The sequence below is a fragment of the Natator depressus genome, chromosome 10 (assembly GCF_965152275.1).
Source record: "Natator depressus isolate rNatDep1 chromosome 10, rNatDep2.hap1, whole genome shotgun sequence".
NCBI classification, from domain to species: domain Eukaryota; kingdom Metazoa; phylum Chordata; order Testudines; family Cheloniidae; genus Natator; species Natator depressus.
Window position 1 is genome coordinate 80,462,617 of NC_134243.1, and position 15,622 is coordinate 80,478,238.

The 15,622-nt window shown below is 46.7% G+C and overlaps 1 protein-coding gene across 5 annotated transcripts in view; it reads left to right on the plus strand.

Moving 5' to 3' along the window:
* Window positions 1-4,085: 4,085 nt before the first annotated feature.
* The window catches only part of GLCE (glucuronic acid epimerase), a 108,608-nt gene continuing 97,071 nt past the window's right edge, over window positions 4,086-15,622 (plus strand). The window contains exon 1 of one of the 5 annotated variants that reach the window (XM_074966628.1): window positions 4,086-4,201. The gene's annotated coding sequence lies outside the window, so the exon portion shown is untranslated. Of the gene's footprint in view, window positions 4,202-5,156; window positions 5,179-15,622 lie in introns of those variants that run through there. The other 4 variants (XM_074966627.1, XM_074966631.1, XM_074966632.1 and 1 more) reach the window with 4 other exon arrangements.

Sequence of the window (15,622 nt, forward strand, 5' to 3'; positions counted from 1 at the left end):
GACAAGGCTTTAATGTAGCTACTGACATAATTAAATGTAAGCAGCCTTACATCAACCTAACTGTGTAGTGTAGACCAGGCCTCAGCTTGCTGGCTTTTGCAGTTCCCCTTCTTAGGTGCTGAACTCTTCCCTTGGTGTAGGGAGCCTGGGCATGTACCTTGGTGCTGTGGATTCCAGTAGGTGGCAGGGTGCCTAAAGTTAGGCATTGCAATGCTGAACCTAAGTCCCCGTTGTGGATCTAGCCCTAAGTGACTCAGGCAACAGTTGTAATTTAGCAATGGAAGTTTATACTAAAACTGAAAGAATCCTGGACCTGAAATATCTAAGTAAGGCTGGATTAAAGGTTGAGGGCATAATTTTCTCCTTACCCCATCAGTGTAAATCCTGAGTTACCACTGGTGTAATACCAGCAGAAAAATGGTATGAGAAGAAAATCAAGCCCAGGGTCTGGTTTTGGAACTGACTGGCAGAGGAAGCCTGACCAAACAATAAGCCAGTGAGAATGTAAAGGCCATGTGGTCAGATCCCTGCCACTCCGCTGACTACTCTGAACTGGTCAGAAAGCTGTCCTAATTGGGCAGGTGGGTATTCCTCTTACATAGGGAAATCCCCAGATAGTGTAAAGCTGGCTCTCCTCTACCTTCTCCCAGTACCCAGTAGCATTGAAGAACATACCAGGGCATGGCTGGAGACTGCTGCACTCTATCTTGGGCAGTGGACTGGCCCCTATTAGGACCCAGTGATCTGACCCTAAGAATTTATCCATGGATTGGGACAAAGAAACCAATCCTGCAAATGCCTTACTATCTAGCTGATGAAGTGCTTGCTGCTACAAATAACCCTATTACTTTATGTAGGACCTTTCTCAGTAGTGAGCCCTGTTAGTCAGGTAGTAAAGGTTTGCAGAAGGGGAGCTGTAGAAGTGGTGGAATTGTGCATGTTTCAATGCAATAATTGTGTGAAAACCTAAAGTTCTGAGCCATGAAGCAGCCCAGAACTAAACTGAGATTTGTGTTGAGAAACCTTGTGAAGATTTTTTTGCAATTTTCACACAGCGCTAGCCAAGAATATCTCTATACTAATTGAGATGAACATGAATTAAACATATTGAAAGTATCTCAGATTTTGTTTCAATTTATTTTTCTTCTCTTTTTTAAGGCTATTAAGCGCGGGAAGAAAAATGTGGCTGTTAAATCCCAGCATATGTAGTTATGAATCTCTTTATTTTTCCTATAATTCCTCTTGACAAAATAATTAGCACATGTACAAAGTGAATGGAAGCATAGAGCACTGATGTTTGAGGAGACTCTGAAGGCTCCTATGGCTGTGAGTTGAAGCCCTGCTACAGCTCTAATGAACTGAAAAGATACCTGCTCTCTGAAAAGGGTGTTAAAACAGCAATACTTCTGAAGATTACATGCGGCCAGATCCTTACAGGGTGTGGACTGCGTGGCTAACTTCAATAGAGCTACACAGACTACATCAATTAAGGAGTGGCCCACGGTGTTTTCAAAGCACTACATTGTAGAAGAATCATATAGTATCTTTAACTTTTAGGATTTTAAATGTGCAGAGTGGACTGAGTAGGTTTTCCAAAAAAAAAAAAAAAAAAAAAAAAATCTGATAGTACTGTAGTCTTCCTAAAACCACAGGGCAGAGAAATCTGGAACACCAAGAGCATAGCTATAAAAAGATTGCTTTAAAAAGATAAATTGGTTTAATTTTTGCACTTACAAAATTTGAGATTCAGTGTGAAATATTCATTCAGTAACTGTTAGATGAGACAAGCTTAGCACAGTGCCTACTCACTCCGCTGAGGGTGGCTCTCTGAGAGTCCTGTTGGCAGCAGTATGTAGGCAAGATGCATGACTCAAGACATGAAGATAGGAAACTACATTAATCTGTTGTTGGCTGTAGTGGTTACCCACCAAAGACTAGCTACCAGGGTTCCAAACTGATTTGTGGATGCAGTGGGGAGAAATGTCGGGCTACATGTTTTTAACTCCCACATCTCATGCTGCTCCTAAAAGAAGTGTTCAAGGAAACTGGTGAAGGTGGAGTTACCATAGGAGCGTGTGGTCCCCAAGCAGTCACTCAAGTGTTTACACAGGTGCATCCACAATATTAGTCTTTATGCTGATTTAAATGGAGATCACACTCAACCTGTTTGTGTTAATGGGACACAGGTTCAGATTTTCCCTTCCAAGATATCTGAAATGTAAAAGAGACACATTCTGAATGATCTAAGGCAAATGTGTCCACATACTGTGGTTTAGAAAGGGGATCAGTGACTCCCTAAGGCTGCATTATGAATGCAGGAGTAGATGGTCTTAGGATAGTTTTCATATCTTGTGTATTAGCCACCCTAAGGGTCCTTACCCTAACAATTTTCATGAAGCTGCACCAGGACGTGGTCATCACATCATGACTAGGTTCTATGGGACAGTTAGATTGGTGTATGGTGAGGCTGCGACTGAGGCTGGGGGGGTTCTGTAACCACTTCGATGTCCTCACTGATGAAAAGAGAACAAAGAAGCTGAAGCTCAAGCTTCATGCTTTTGGGAGAAGGCTTGGCTGGGGACTCTGTAACATGGTTGGACTTTCCCCACTTCTTGTGATGTGGGTGCAGAGCCTGGCTGGGAGCAGCAACCCAGGCTCTCGGAAATAGGAGGTGGATACCAGTATCTGAGCCCTCAGCTAAAAGACTTGTGGGTAGAGCAGGTGTTTAAGGGTTGCTGGTGAGAAACAGAGAGCACAAAGGCCATGAAGGACACCAGGTCGATGGCAGCTCAAAGAAGACTTCCTTAAAGACAGGAGTCTAAAGCTCTCTCCTCTGAAGCTTGTTTTTCCCCTTCTCACTCCCTGTGGCATCTCAAGGCTATGTCTACACGGCAGCTGTGCCACTGGAAGGTCTCCCAGGCAGCTGCTCTATGTTCAATTAAACCGCCCTCATGGAGCAGGGGGTAGCTATGTCAGTGCGAGAGCCTCTCTCGCCCACACCGGCACTTTTGCCTGTGAAACTTATTTCGGTCGGGGCTGGGGGTGGGGTTTTTCCACAGCCCTGACGGGCAAACCTTTTACTGACCGAAGTGCGAGTGCGGACAAAGCCCAGCCGAGGGTCCAGCCGTACGCCCCGTGGAGGGAGGCTGCCACCGCGCCCAGCACAGGGCCAGCGGTCACCGTGACTGGAGCGGCCAGGCGGGGTCAGAGCAAGGGCCCACCTAGCCCAGGGTCCCGGCTGCCGACAGCGGCCAGCGCCAGGTGCCCCCGAGGGGAGGAACGGAGCAGGGGAGCGCCACGTGCCCGACGGCACCCCCCCCCCGCTCCAGCCGGCGGCGTGGCTGGGCAAAGGGCCGAGCCGGGGTGCGGGGGGGGGGGGCACAGCTCCGCGCGGGCACTGGTGGGGAGATGAGGAGGGGGCGGGGCATTTGTGGAGTTCCCATGAGCCCCGTCCCGCAGGGGGCTCCCGCGGCGAGGCCCCGCTCCCGGCCCGGCCCCGGGCAGGCGTGAGCCGCGTGTCCCCGCTCCGCGGGCAGCCCCCTCCCCGCCGGCGCGCTGGGATTGGACGGCGGGTCCCCTCCTGGCCCGCCCTCCTTGCGGGCGGAGCGCTGTGATTGGGCGATGTGTCCCCGCCCCCCGCCGGGTTCTCGCGGGAAGTGGGGGCGGAGTCGCTCCCCTCCCTTCGCCCCCCCCAGGCGCTGTGGTTCCGCCGCGCCCGCCCCGCGCAGGTAGGAACTTCCGGGGGGGGAGGGGGGCTCCGCGCTGCTCGGCGCGGGCAGCCGGCTCCGGGGTTGCCCCGCCCGCGGGTGTAGGGTCGCCAGGTGCCCCGGACCTGAGGCGAAGGGGCTGCGGGCGCCGCGACCTGGGGCGCCGGGGCGGGTCTGGGGGCGCCCGTTGCCGGGGCCGGCGGCAGCTCTGCGGAGCGCTCCTACCTCAGCGCGGCTGCCTGTGAGCGCCGCTTTCCAGCCCCGCGCCCGGCGGCGCGCGGTGATTGGCCGGCGGTCTGGGGGCGGCGCGCTGGGATTGGGCCGCGCGTGTCCCCGCCCCGCTGACCGGGGGGGGGGGGGCGCCGCGGGGGCGGGGTTCGGCGCGGCCCCACGTCGCCGCCTCCCGGAGCCCCCCGCACTCTGGTTCCGCCCGGGCCGGGGACAGGCAGGAGCTGCCGCGCCGAGGGAGGCCCGCGCCCAGCCGCCCTGCACAGGTGGGAGCTGCCGGGGCCCGCGGGGTGGGGCGGGGCAGCCGGGACCCGGCCAGGGGCCGTGCCGGCTCCGGGGCCGTCTCGGTCTCCTCTCCCCGGCGTGTGGGCTGGCTCGTGTCCCCCGGGGTGGCCGGGGCTTGGGGGGCCGGGGCCGGCTGCGGGGGCTCGGCTGCCCCCCCCCCACCTCGGGGCTGCGGGCCCGGCTTCCCATGACAGGTGGGGCGGGGAGCGGCCGCCGCCGCACCCCCTGGCTTGAAGTGGTTTCCATCGTACGCAGGGGTGACTGTCTGGGTCATGGCTCTCAGCCCCCCCCCCCCGTACACACTGTTCCAGGCCCCCCCCCCGTTTGACCCCTGCCTCGCCTCGGGGCCATGTGGGTTCCTGGAGGATCTCTGCTGGGGGGAGCGCCCGGTTTGTGCAGTCTCCTGGTCTCTTTCCTCCACCCTGTTCCTCTGACTCCGTCCAGCAGTCGTCAGGCTGCCCGGCGAGTACAGAGCCCGATGGGTTCGGGTCTGGCAACAGCAAGCGCCTGCCCTGGTGCAGAGAGTAGAAGCTGAGGAGGATGGTGCCTGGGAGCGGTGTGCAAGGGTTATAGGCAAGACTGTCTCGAAACTCCCTGGAGAGACCACAGAAGAAACAGCCAACTGGGAAGTCAGATGCTCTGAGACTGTTGCAGAAAGGAGACATATTTGCTTTACCCTGACAGCCTTGGTTGTAGCTGTTTTCAGTCAAACCCGGCCACCACTTTTTCAGCTCCATGCTCTTCTGTGTCTTTATCAGAGTTTTACACTCTTGCTTTCATGTTCACTTTGGCTTCTGTGCAAAGTAAATAAAAGTGCTTCCGTCCATTCTCTTCCTCAAGTTGCTTAGTAGAAGGGGCTTCACATTTCAGGATGGAGATTTTGAAATTCCAGGTCCAGGAGGAGAAGGGAGAGCAATAGCAGCTCTTTCTGGAGAAAGGATAAAGGCACTGATTACAGGTTGATATCTGTTTCATTCATCAGAGTGGGTAAAGTACTGGGTCTTGCTGCCAGAGCATTGTATGAGTAACCCGATCTTGAACAAACACCCATAAAAATTTGCCACCCTTAGGATGATCCTCTAAAGAAACGGATCATTTTGATGGGTGAGTAAACTTACTCATCCCAATTGAGTGGGTGTGTAGAGTTTTACGAGACTAACGTAACTGGATCTGAAATGTTTTATGGTGACTGGAGACACTATTTGGGAATTTTTATGCGAGCTGTTTTCTTGGTCAAGAGCAGCCTTTTCTTTCTGTGCTTCATTACTGCAGGTGCAGTCTGGCATAGAAGAGAGCTTGTGAATAGCTCTTTGTATTGTGCCAGCACCTGTTCATGTGGAACTGAGGTAGTTTTACTGTCTCAAAGGTGTAATGTGGACTGACGAAAGCAGAAATATTTAAAGCTCAGGCTATGCTTCTGACCCTAATTTATCCCCTATTACCTGGCTATTGCTAGTGTCTTGTTGCCAGCTACTTGTGCTGTCAAAAGACAACATGAATTAAACATAGGGACACAATGTTGAATATTCTAACCCTTTTGTTAAGGGTTTTCCTCTGATCTGTAACAGTGGATCTTGACTCGTTATTCTGGCCTCCCAAAAGACATGGATTTCCCTCTTGATGGTGGTGTTGGTTCCATAGAAGTGGGGCAGAATATTAGCTGCTTATGTGGGACAGAAATAATTTTGATTTGTTAGACTTTTAGGAAATACAAAAATTTAGGATTACTTAATCTTTGATGCTACTATAGCTGTTACAATTAGTTGCAACAGTTCTGTGATTCTAACAACCGTTTCAGTGGGGAGTGCCTTTTCGTGAAATATACCTATATCCTCTGGCTACATCCATGGAACTACTCCAATTTGATCTCACCATTTTGATGTAGAAACTTCATAAAAATGCTAATGCTCTTCAAAGATAGTTGTGCAGTTGATTAGCTTTTTTGTCAGATGATCCAAAACCACAAAGATGTCTGTCTGTCTCTCTCCCCCCCCCCCCTTCCCCCTTGATGTTCCATTTATAAAATAGGCAGACCAATTTAGGTAACTTTTCGTTCTAAATATGCCTAACCATGGCATAATGCTGATTAAGGGCCCCAGCTATAGTGGGTCTAGTAAGCACCCCCAACAGGAGAAACTGCTTCCATTTCGCACTGTTTATGTAACATTCAAATATAACTATTGAGCAAAATATTCTTTGTGGAAATATGTATGCCCCTTTATATCTGTGTGTGTCAAGAGACAATTTTGTGAATAGTTTGCTTAGTGGGTGAATTCAAAAGGTCTAGCAAGATGTAGAAATAGAGATTGTATTAGTCCATTTATCAAACTTACATTTAAAAAGCCCCACTTATTTTATTTTGGACTAAAATGAAGCTTGATTGTTCTTAAGGGATAAAGCAAAAATAGCTTCTTCCAGATAGCTTTCAATGTATGGAAGATCATAACTGATTTGTGGAGTAGCAGAGTAAAATATATCGGATATCTAGATAAACAGGTAAAATCGTTCTGAGTCAGTATGGAGTCTCAGTTACTTAATTGGTGTGGTCTGGCTTAAATTTGCAGCTATATAAGGAAAACCTACAAATATTGAGGAGGTTGCATTTTTGTTTTTAAGTACAGTATGTATAGTAGGAGAAACTTAATGTCACTATCTAAGAAACTGCATGCATTGCTCAGGAATGTTCTTTAAACAAATGAATATTTCTTACACCTTTTTTCCCCCCAAGTATGTAATAAGTGGTGCCTGACTGTTCTTTGAAATATGGGCGGGTGGATTTCTACATCTTTTGGATATTGAGGAACATCCAAGCGATGTATGTTTGTGTTTATATGTAGCAGGTATGACATGACAAATGTTACTAGGGCATTTATTTAAAAAGATATGGAAATGTTTAACAATTAAGAGGTTATGGTAAGCATATTAAAACTTTGTCCAAACACAGCACTTTAATGTTTAGTAGCTGGGCATATAGCTTGTCTAAAGCCATATTCTAAGTGGCTGGCTGAACTTTTGGTGCATGTTTGTGCAGGTGGGACCTTAAATCGCTGGGAGAAGACTATAGAGTAAAGGCAGCTGGGCACGTGGTGAACAGAAATGGGGATAGAGAAGAATGCAATGGTTTTAAACTGTTCCCTCTGTTTCTTTCTCCCCATTCAATGCAATTCCCCTTCCTTCTCTGCCTTGAAAAGGCTGCTGTTGATAACAGTAGTTTGTGGATCTCTAGGCACTTTCTATCATAAAATCTATACAGGTTCAATATTACTAATATAGGTTTTTAGTATAGATAGTTAGTTCAAAGTGAGTGATGGGCCACAATCTGCTGAAAGGGCAGCTGGGCTTCTGAGGGATGAGGAAAAGGATCCAGATAGTTAGGAAAAAATTGGGTTCTAGTGTCAGCTCCTTAGGCAAATCATCTCAACTTTCTATCTTAAAAATGAGGATAATACTACTTACCCACCTTTGAGTTGTTTCAGATCTATGGTTGAGAAGTGTTGTATAAGAATAAGTATGTGTTAGTTCGTGGGACCTGTAAATTATGTCAAGGTTAAATTTATATTGCGTATATATTACATAGTAAAGAAAAGCCTGGTGTCCTCATTCCACTATTTTCTTTAATCCCGGGACTGCTTCTCATTTTGAAAGGATAGATTAAGTTCTTCGAGTGCTTGTTCATGTTGGTTCCAGTCAGGTACTTGTGTGTGTGCATGGCAGCTGGAAGCTTTTTCCCCTAGCAGTATTCGTCAGGTCGGCCTGGGACCCCGCTGGAGTCGCACCTTCATGGCAGAAAATATAGAGCCCTGTCAACCCTCCACCCCTTCAGTTCCTTCTTACCGTCTGTGACGGTTAGCTGGAACCTCTCACAGCTCTTGCCGTGGCAAGCGCCCTTAGCAGTGTCCATTGTACATAGTTGTTTACCTCTTAGTGTAGTTAGTATTAGCAAATCTCGGCCCTCCCGCCCTTTCACCCCCTTTCCCCGTCCCTCTTCAGGGACCCTTCTCACAAGCGGCGACTCATACAGGAGGTGCACTCGTTCCTATTGCTTGGGGGAGTGGAAGAGGTTCCTCAGGAGCTGAAGGGCAAGGGCGTGACACAACAGGAAGTGCCAGCAGTTTTGCTCCTTCCTGAATCTCAGCCCAGGCTCCATCGCGGACACGTTCCTCCTCCCATGGCGAGGCCATCTCCTAGATGCGTTTCCATCTATTCCTCTTTTTTACAAGATGCTCCTCAAGATACAGAGGGATCAAGCTTCGGTGATATTGATAGCTCCAGCCTGGCCCTGTCAATTCTGGTACACACTGATCCTGGAAATGTCTGTGGAAGCCCCAGTCACCTTGCTGGTCCTCCCGGGCTTAATAACTCAGGATCTCGCCTGTCTCCAGCACCCGAACCTCGAGTTGCTGCACTTCACGGCGTGGAAGCTCCATGGCTAAACCTGATGGAGCTCTCCTGCTCAGACCCGCTTAGACAAGTCCTCCTTGGCAGTAGGAAACCCTTCACCAGGGCTACCTACCTTGCCAAGCGGAGGAGGTTTTCAGTTTGGTCGGCGCAGCATCGCTCGTCCCTGACGCTCGTCCCTATACCACTTATACTAGACTACCTTCTCCATCTCAAGCAGTAGGGACTGTCCATGTCATCAATAAGGGTTCACTTGGCAGCCATTTCTGCCTTCCATCCGGGCACAGAGGGCCGGTCAGTCTTTGCCAATCCGATGGTCACCCGTTTCCTAAAAGGTGTGGATAGTCTATAGCTGCACCTCTGGCAACCAGCCCCGACCTGGGACCTTAATTTGGTCCTTTCCAAATTGACAGATTTGCCCTTCAAACCGCTGGCGACTTGTTCCTTGCTCTTCCTGTCCTACTGCCAAGGAGGACTTGTCTAAGCGGGTCTGAGCAGGAGAGCTCCATCAGGTTTAGCCATGGAGCTTCCACGCCGTGAAGTGCAGCAACTCGAGGTTCGGGTGCTGGAGACAGGCGAGATCCTGAGTTATTAAGCCCGGGAGGACCGGCAAGGTGACTGGGGCTTCCACAGACATTTCCAGGATCAGTTTCTGGTGGTGATAACCTCAGCTCAAGGCTTAACATCAGAGCCTCCTTACACTGTGTTCTATAAGGAAAAGGTTCAGCTCAGGCCTCATCCAGCTTTCCTCCTGAAGGTTGTCTCCCAGTTTCACATCAACCAGGACATCTTCCTCCCAGTGTTCTATCCTACGCGTTCATCAACAAGATGAAGGGTCTTCCAGTCTCCTCCCAACGAATGTCATCGTGGGTCACGTCCTGCATCTGAGAGTGCTACAACCTGGCAGAGGTGCCTGCCCCTCCACTCAGAGTGCACTTCACCAGGGCGCAGGCTTCTTCAGCAGCGTTCCTCATGCAAGTTCCGACCCAGGAAATATGCAGAGCGGTGACCTGGTCCTCCATACATACTTTCACTGCGCATTATACAATTACCCAGCAGGCCAGAGATGATGTGGCCTTTGGCAGAGCAGAGCTCCAGTCAGTGGACATCTGAACTCCGACCCCGCCTCCAAAACTTAGGTTTGGGAGTCACCTGATTGGAATCGACATGAACAAGGACTCTGAGAATAAAAAACGGTTACTCACGTTCTCGTAACTGTTGTTCTTTGAGACATGGTGTTCATGTCCATTCCAATACACACCCACCTAACCCTCTGTTGGAGTAGCCGGCAAGAAGGAACTGAAGGGGTGGCGGGTCAGCAGGGCTCTATATTGAGCACCATGAAGGCGCGGCTCCAGGGGTCGACCAAGCCAACCCAATGGATGCTGCTAGGGGAAAAATCTTCTCGCTGCTGTGCACATGCACACACCTGATTGGAATGGACATGAACATCATATCTCGAAGAACAAGTTACAAGAAGATGAGTGACTTTTTTTAGTCAAACTTTTTTCAAAGGTCATTTAAAAAAATAAATGTAAAATAAATTAATTTGTATTCTGCTAGCAATTAGCCAGACCTGACTTTCTGTTGGTGTATGTCTTGTGCAGCTGAAGACCAAAGCAATGTATCCAAGATGTGCATCAGCAGTCTATTAATGCACATACCTTTTTGTTGTGCTGCCATATCTTAAGAATGTAAACTTGTCATCTAACGGATGCTGGAGTTGTATCACTGTCTTTGCTTTAATCTACACCCAGTTTTGAGGGTTGAGACAATAGCAAGGGCTGTGGAGTATTTAAGTTGCATTTAGAATTATCATACCTTCTCACATTGCACATTTCTGGATATTCCCTATTTGTCAGTGGGGAAAATAGGCTCCTAGGGCATCTGGAAACAAGGATTGAGAATGGAAGCCTCAATCTTTGAGTTGTGTGTGTCTTTCTTTTGATACTGTTGTTCAGCAGTACAGTATTTAGATCATCCTTTAGTTTGTTTGATAATCTCCCTCAATATTTTCTGCCTGATATTACCAGCTTTGTATCTGATTTTCACATGCAAAGAGGCAGCTAGGATTGCTTTTGTACTCTGATTGTAATTCATCTGAAAACAGTCTCTGAAATATGTTGCATAATACAAAGGGGTGTAATTAAAGTTGTGTCTGACTAGATGTTGATTCCACAATCGGTTTCTTGAAAGTATTTGTTCATCAGTTATCGCTGATTTCCCCCCCCCCCCCCCACGGTTAATGTCAGTAATGTAATTTCAGTCCTGTAGATACTTATTTACTCTGTACTTTATCATATAAGAACTCATTGGGAATTAAGAGTGCTCAGCACCTTGCTGAATTAGCCCCTAAGGCCATATGTAAAAAAAAGCGTACATAGCCTACATGTGTGAAAGTACATTAACCTATTGAACAGGTCTACTTCTCTCTGATGTTTATGTAAAGTATTGTCATTACCCTATTAGCATGTAGTAGATCTCATAAACTGAAGCTTTGGTATATTATGGATACATTATTAATCAGTAGCTAAGCATTTTTATGCTAGAGATGTTAATGCTAGTATATCTAGCCTCTTTAATTTTGAATTTCATTCAGTTGGTCAAAGTCTGCATTGGCATCTTATTGTGCATTCAGATAGTGATCATTGAACGGTGTGGAGGGGATATAGCAAAAAAAAAAAAAAGTACTGAATACATGATCAAAACATACTTTTCTGTGGGAGGGCAAATTAAAATAATTCAAGCCATTGGTTCAGCACCTTAGCAATGGGAAGGTCTGGTGTAGGCAAATTTAAGGTTAGATAATCAGAACTACAATACCTACCAGTGTAATATGAATGGATCCCAGTCATCAGCGGGAAGGACTGAACCTGGGACCTTCTGGAACTAAATGTATGAGTCTCTACTGCATGAGCTAAAAGCTGTTTGGCTCTTAGCCAAGGCTGTAGTAGACTCATCAAGTTCTAGATCAGGAGTGGCCAACCTGTCGCTCTGGAGCCACGTGGGGCTCTTCGGAAGTTAATATGCGGCACCTTGTATAGGCACCAACTCTGGGGCTGGAGCTATAGGTGCCAACTTTCCAATGTGCCGGGGGGTGCTCTCTGCTCAACCCCTGGCTCTTCCCCAGGCCCTGCCCCTTCCCCTGAGCCTGCCGTGCCCTCACTCCTCCCCCTCTCCCCCAGAGCCTCTTGCATGCCACAGAACAGCTGATTGGGAGGTGCGGGGAGGGAGGGGGAGGTGGAGGTGCTGATCGGTGGGGCTGCTGGTGTGTGGGAGGCTCTGGGAGCAGGGTGCGGGAGCTAATGAGCAGGGCTGCTGACGTATTACTGGTTTCAGAGTAGCAGCCGTGTTAATCTGTATCCGCAAAAAGAAAAGGAGGACTTGTGGCACCTTGGAGACTAACAAATTTATTTGAGCATAAGGTTTCGTGAGCTACCGCTCACTTCATCGAATGCATTCAGTGGAAAATACAGTGCGGATATTTATATACACAGAGAACATGAAACAATGGGTGTTACCATACACACTGTAACTTCCGATGAAGTGAGCTGTAGCTCACGAAAGCTTATGCTCAAATAAATTGGTTAGTCTCTAAGGTGCCACAAGTACTCCTGATCTTTTTGCGAATACAGACTAACACAGCTGTTACTTTGAAAACTGTAATGAGAGTGATCAGGTAAGGTGAGCTACTATCATCAGGAGAGAGGGGACACCTTTTGTAGTGATGATCTAGGTGGGCCTTTTCCAGCAGTTGACAAGAACGTCTGAGGAACACGGGGGTGGGGGGTGGAATAAACATGGGGAAGTAGTTTTACTTTGTGTAATGACTCATCCATGGGTCCTCAGACCTTCTTGTCAACTGCTGGAAATGGCCCACCTTGATTTATCACTTCAAAAGCCCCGTCTCCTGCTGGTAATAGCTCACCTTACCTGATCACTCTCGTTACAGTTTTCAGAGTAGCAGCCGTGTTAGTCTGTATTCACAAAAAGAAAAGAAGTACTTGTGGCAACACCCATTGTTTCATGTTCTGTGTATATAAATCTCCCCACTGTATTTTCCACTGCATGCATCCGATGAAGTGAGCTGTCGCTCACGAAAGCTTATGCTTAAATAAACTTGTTAGTCTTTAAGATGCCAAAAATCCTCCTTTTCTTTTTGACGTGTTACTGTGGCTCTTTGTCAATGTACATTGATAAATTCTGGCTCCTTCTCAGGCTCAGGTTGGCCACCCCTGATCTAAATGGTCTCGGTGCCATGATGGGGGGACAGCACCACACCAAGCAGGCATGGGGGTTACACCTGCATTTTTTTTTCTGCATAGCATGTACACTTTCAAAAATGCAATATGAAAATAACCCTTTGCATGAAGATTTTGCATGAATTTTTTTATGGAAAAATACATTTGTGTATACAATTACTAGTAAGAATCTAGCAAGGGGAAGGTCTGTTAATAACTGTTGCACAGTTTTGTGTCTATCTACACACAAATGAAATCGTGTTTTTTTTCTTAGTATTATCATCCATGAGTATAAATATTATTGCAAAATCTTAATGTTGGCTCAAGCAAATACTCCATGCCCTGCAAATAGCAAGAAGAATTATATATACATGAACCCAATCCTTCAGTCCTCCTAAACAACATTTGCTGACTTTTTGATGGGAGTTTTGCAAACCAAGGCCAGCAGAATCAGATTTGGGTGTAGCCTTTTTAAAGATAGTATGAACTTGAACAATACAGCCTGTAGATGTAGGGATTGCCAGTTTTATTAATAAATCTTCAGTCAGCACTAGCTAAACAGGAAAGACTGTAAGGACGTTATGCACTTCTGAATTGGCGAGTTGTAACAAGTGAAATGACACGATCAAAGCACGTTCTGTAAAAGTATTTTGCCCTGTAAATATATTCTTTGGCACTATTAAACTTTTTATGGGTCAGATATTTCAGTTGATGTCTGTCTAGCGTCTTTGTTTTCACTTCAGTGAATTTGTAAAGTTATCGGATGCCACAGTGATGGTAGTACATAAATGTCTGTATTAAGTCTAAGTGTAATTCTACAACTAATCCTCCTTACGTAGGTAACTGAATCCTGTTCAGTTGTGGGGATGGGGGAGGGAGCAAGTTGACAAGTTGCAACTTAAACTGTTTTACAGATTTCCAATATGAATATTGTGAAAACTTGCATCCAGTAATATGATTCTGAAGATGTATTTGAAGACCTGTATTGGCTGTTATAAATTGTTGGCTCAAGAAATGATTCTAATGACATGCCAAACTAGTTCAGTGAGTTTAACCAAAGTGACACTAACATTTTTTAAATGTAGTTTTTGTACCAAGTATGTGGTGGTTTCTGCCATCATGTCCCCAAATATGAGAAGCAACTTAAAAGTAAAGTGAAAGCATTTGTATAGGGAAAGGAAATATGGGCATTCGCTTTTGAAGTGATGGTCTTGTGAACCGCCATATCCCTTCTCCTAGTAGTAGTAGGCTAAGATCAACATTATCTCATGCTTTAACATTTTGCTATTGTTTCCATAATAAAGGTAAAGTTCAGTAAAGCATCCTCACGTCGTTGTGGGCAGGCTGTCTGGGTGGTATTATGCAGTATATTACACTGCTAAAAATTAGTAGGTGCCTAAAACATTAGTGTCTGGCCGGTGGCCCAGACAGAAGAGAAGCTGGGCCTGGCAGCATTTGGCAGCAGTTCTCTGCAAAGCAAGTGTCCTGAGCTCTTTTTACTGTCCAACAGATTCTTTGACAATAGAATGCTTTATAATGCTGTTTTTTACAATGCTACCTCAACAGGAAAAAATAACTATTTTGGAGATGATCTAGTTGCTAGTTAGTTGAGACATTTCCTGTCTTTATTATAGAATTACACTAACTAGATTGGGGTATTGATTTTAGACTTGAAAAATAAAATAAGGGACATTATTCTATATTTGTACAGCCCTGAATACAATGGGGCACTTATCTTGACTGACATGTCGGGTACTGCTGTAATATAAATAGGTGGTGGTAATAATCAGAACACTGCCTTTATCCTGCATACATATCATCATTTTGTGGCTTTCTTTGCCTAATAGCATCTTGCTGTTTTGGCAGACTTTCTGTTCCCTCACTGGTAACAGTGAAATGAGAAGCTGAGCTTCAATAAGATTGATTTAAGTGGGTCTCCAAACAATTGATTGAGCCATAAGATTAAAAGGTAGATTTCTTATGCAGTTACTATGTGATTTCTCAAAATGGTTACTTTACCATTTGGGTCATTAAAAAAATAAATTTCTTTTTTTTAAAAAGTTTGATGAACTACATGAAGTAATGTGGGATTCAAGTCTTACTGGCATTCTAAACCATTTAATATTTTGACTTCCAAAGGCCTTCAGAACAGATTGACCATTTCAGCAGACTCTCTCAAGTGAGGGAAATCTGATATTTTGCGTGGGCTGCAGAGTGAATGTGTCCAGAGATGTTTTGTACTGTTTTGACTTACCTTTCGCTATATTACAAATTAGCAGAATTATTACACTAAAGCAGTGATTCCCAAACTTGTTCTGCCGCTTGTGCAGGAAAAGCCCCTGGCGGGCCAGGCCAGTTTGTTTACCTGCCGTGTCTGCAGGTTCGGCCGATCGCGGCTCCCAGTGGCAAAGCTCCCGTTGGCCTGGAGCAGTGAACTGTGGCCACCGGGAGCCGCGATCCGCCGAACCTGCGGACGCGGCAGGTAAACAAACCGGCCCGCCAGGGGCTTTCCCTGCACAAGCGGCAGAACAAGTTTGGGAACCATTGCACTAAAGATTTTATGCACCTATACAAAGTTCAGAGGATCGATACAGGGATGGCAGGGTGTTAACTGGCGGTGGTTTTTACCAGGTAAAATTAATGGCTTTTACTGCTATAGGAAAAGCTAGCTAGACCCAGTTAAAGGCATTTTCTATTTCAAAAACTGTTTTATAGAACCATAGGGCTAGAGGGGTCAGCAAGGGTCATCTAGTCTAATCCCCA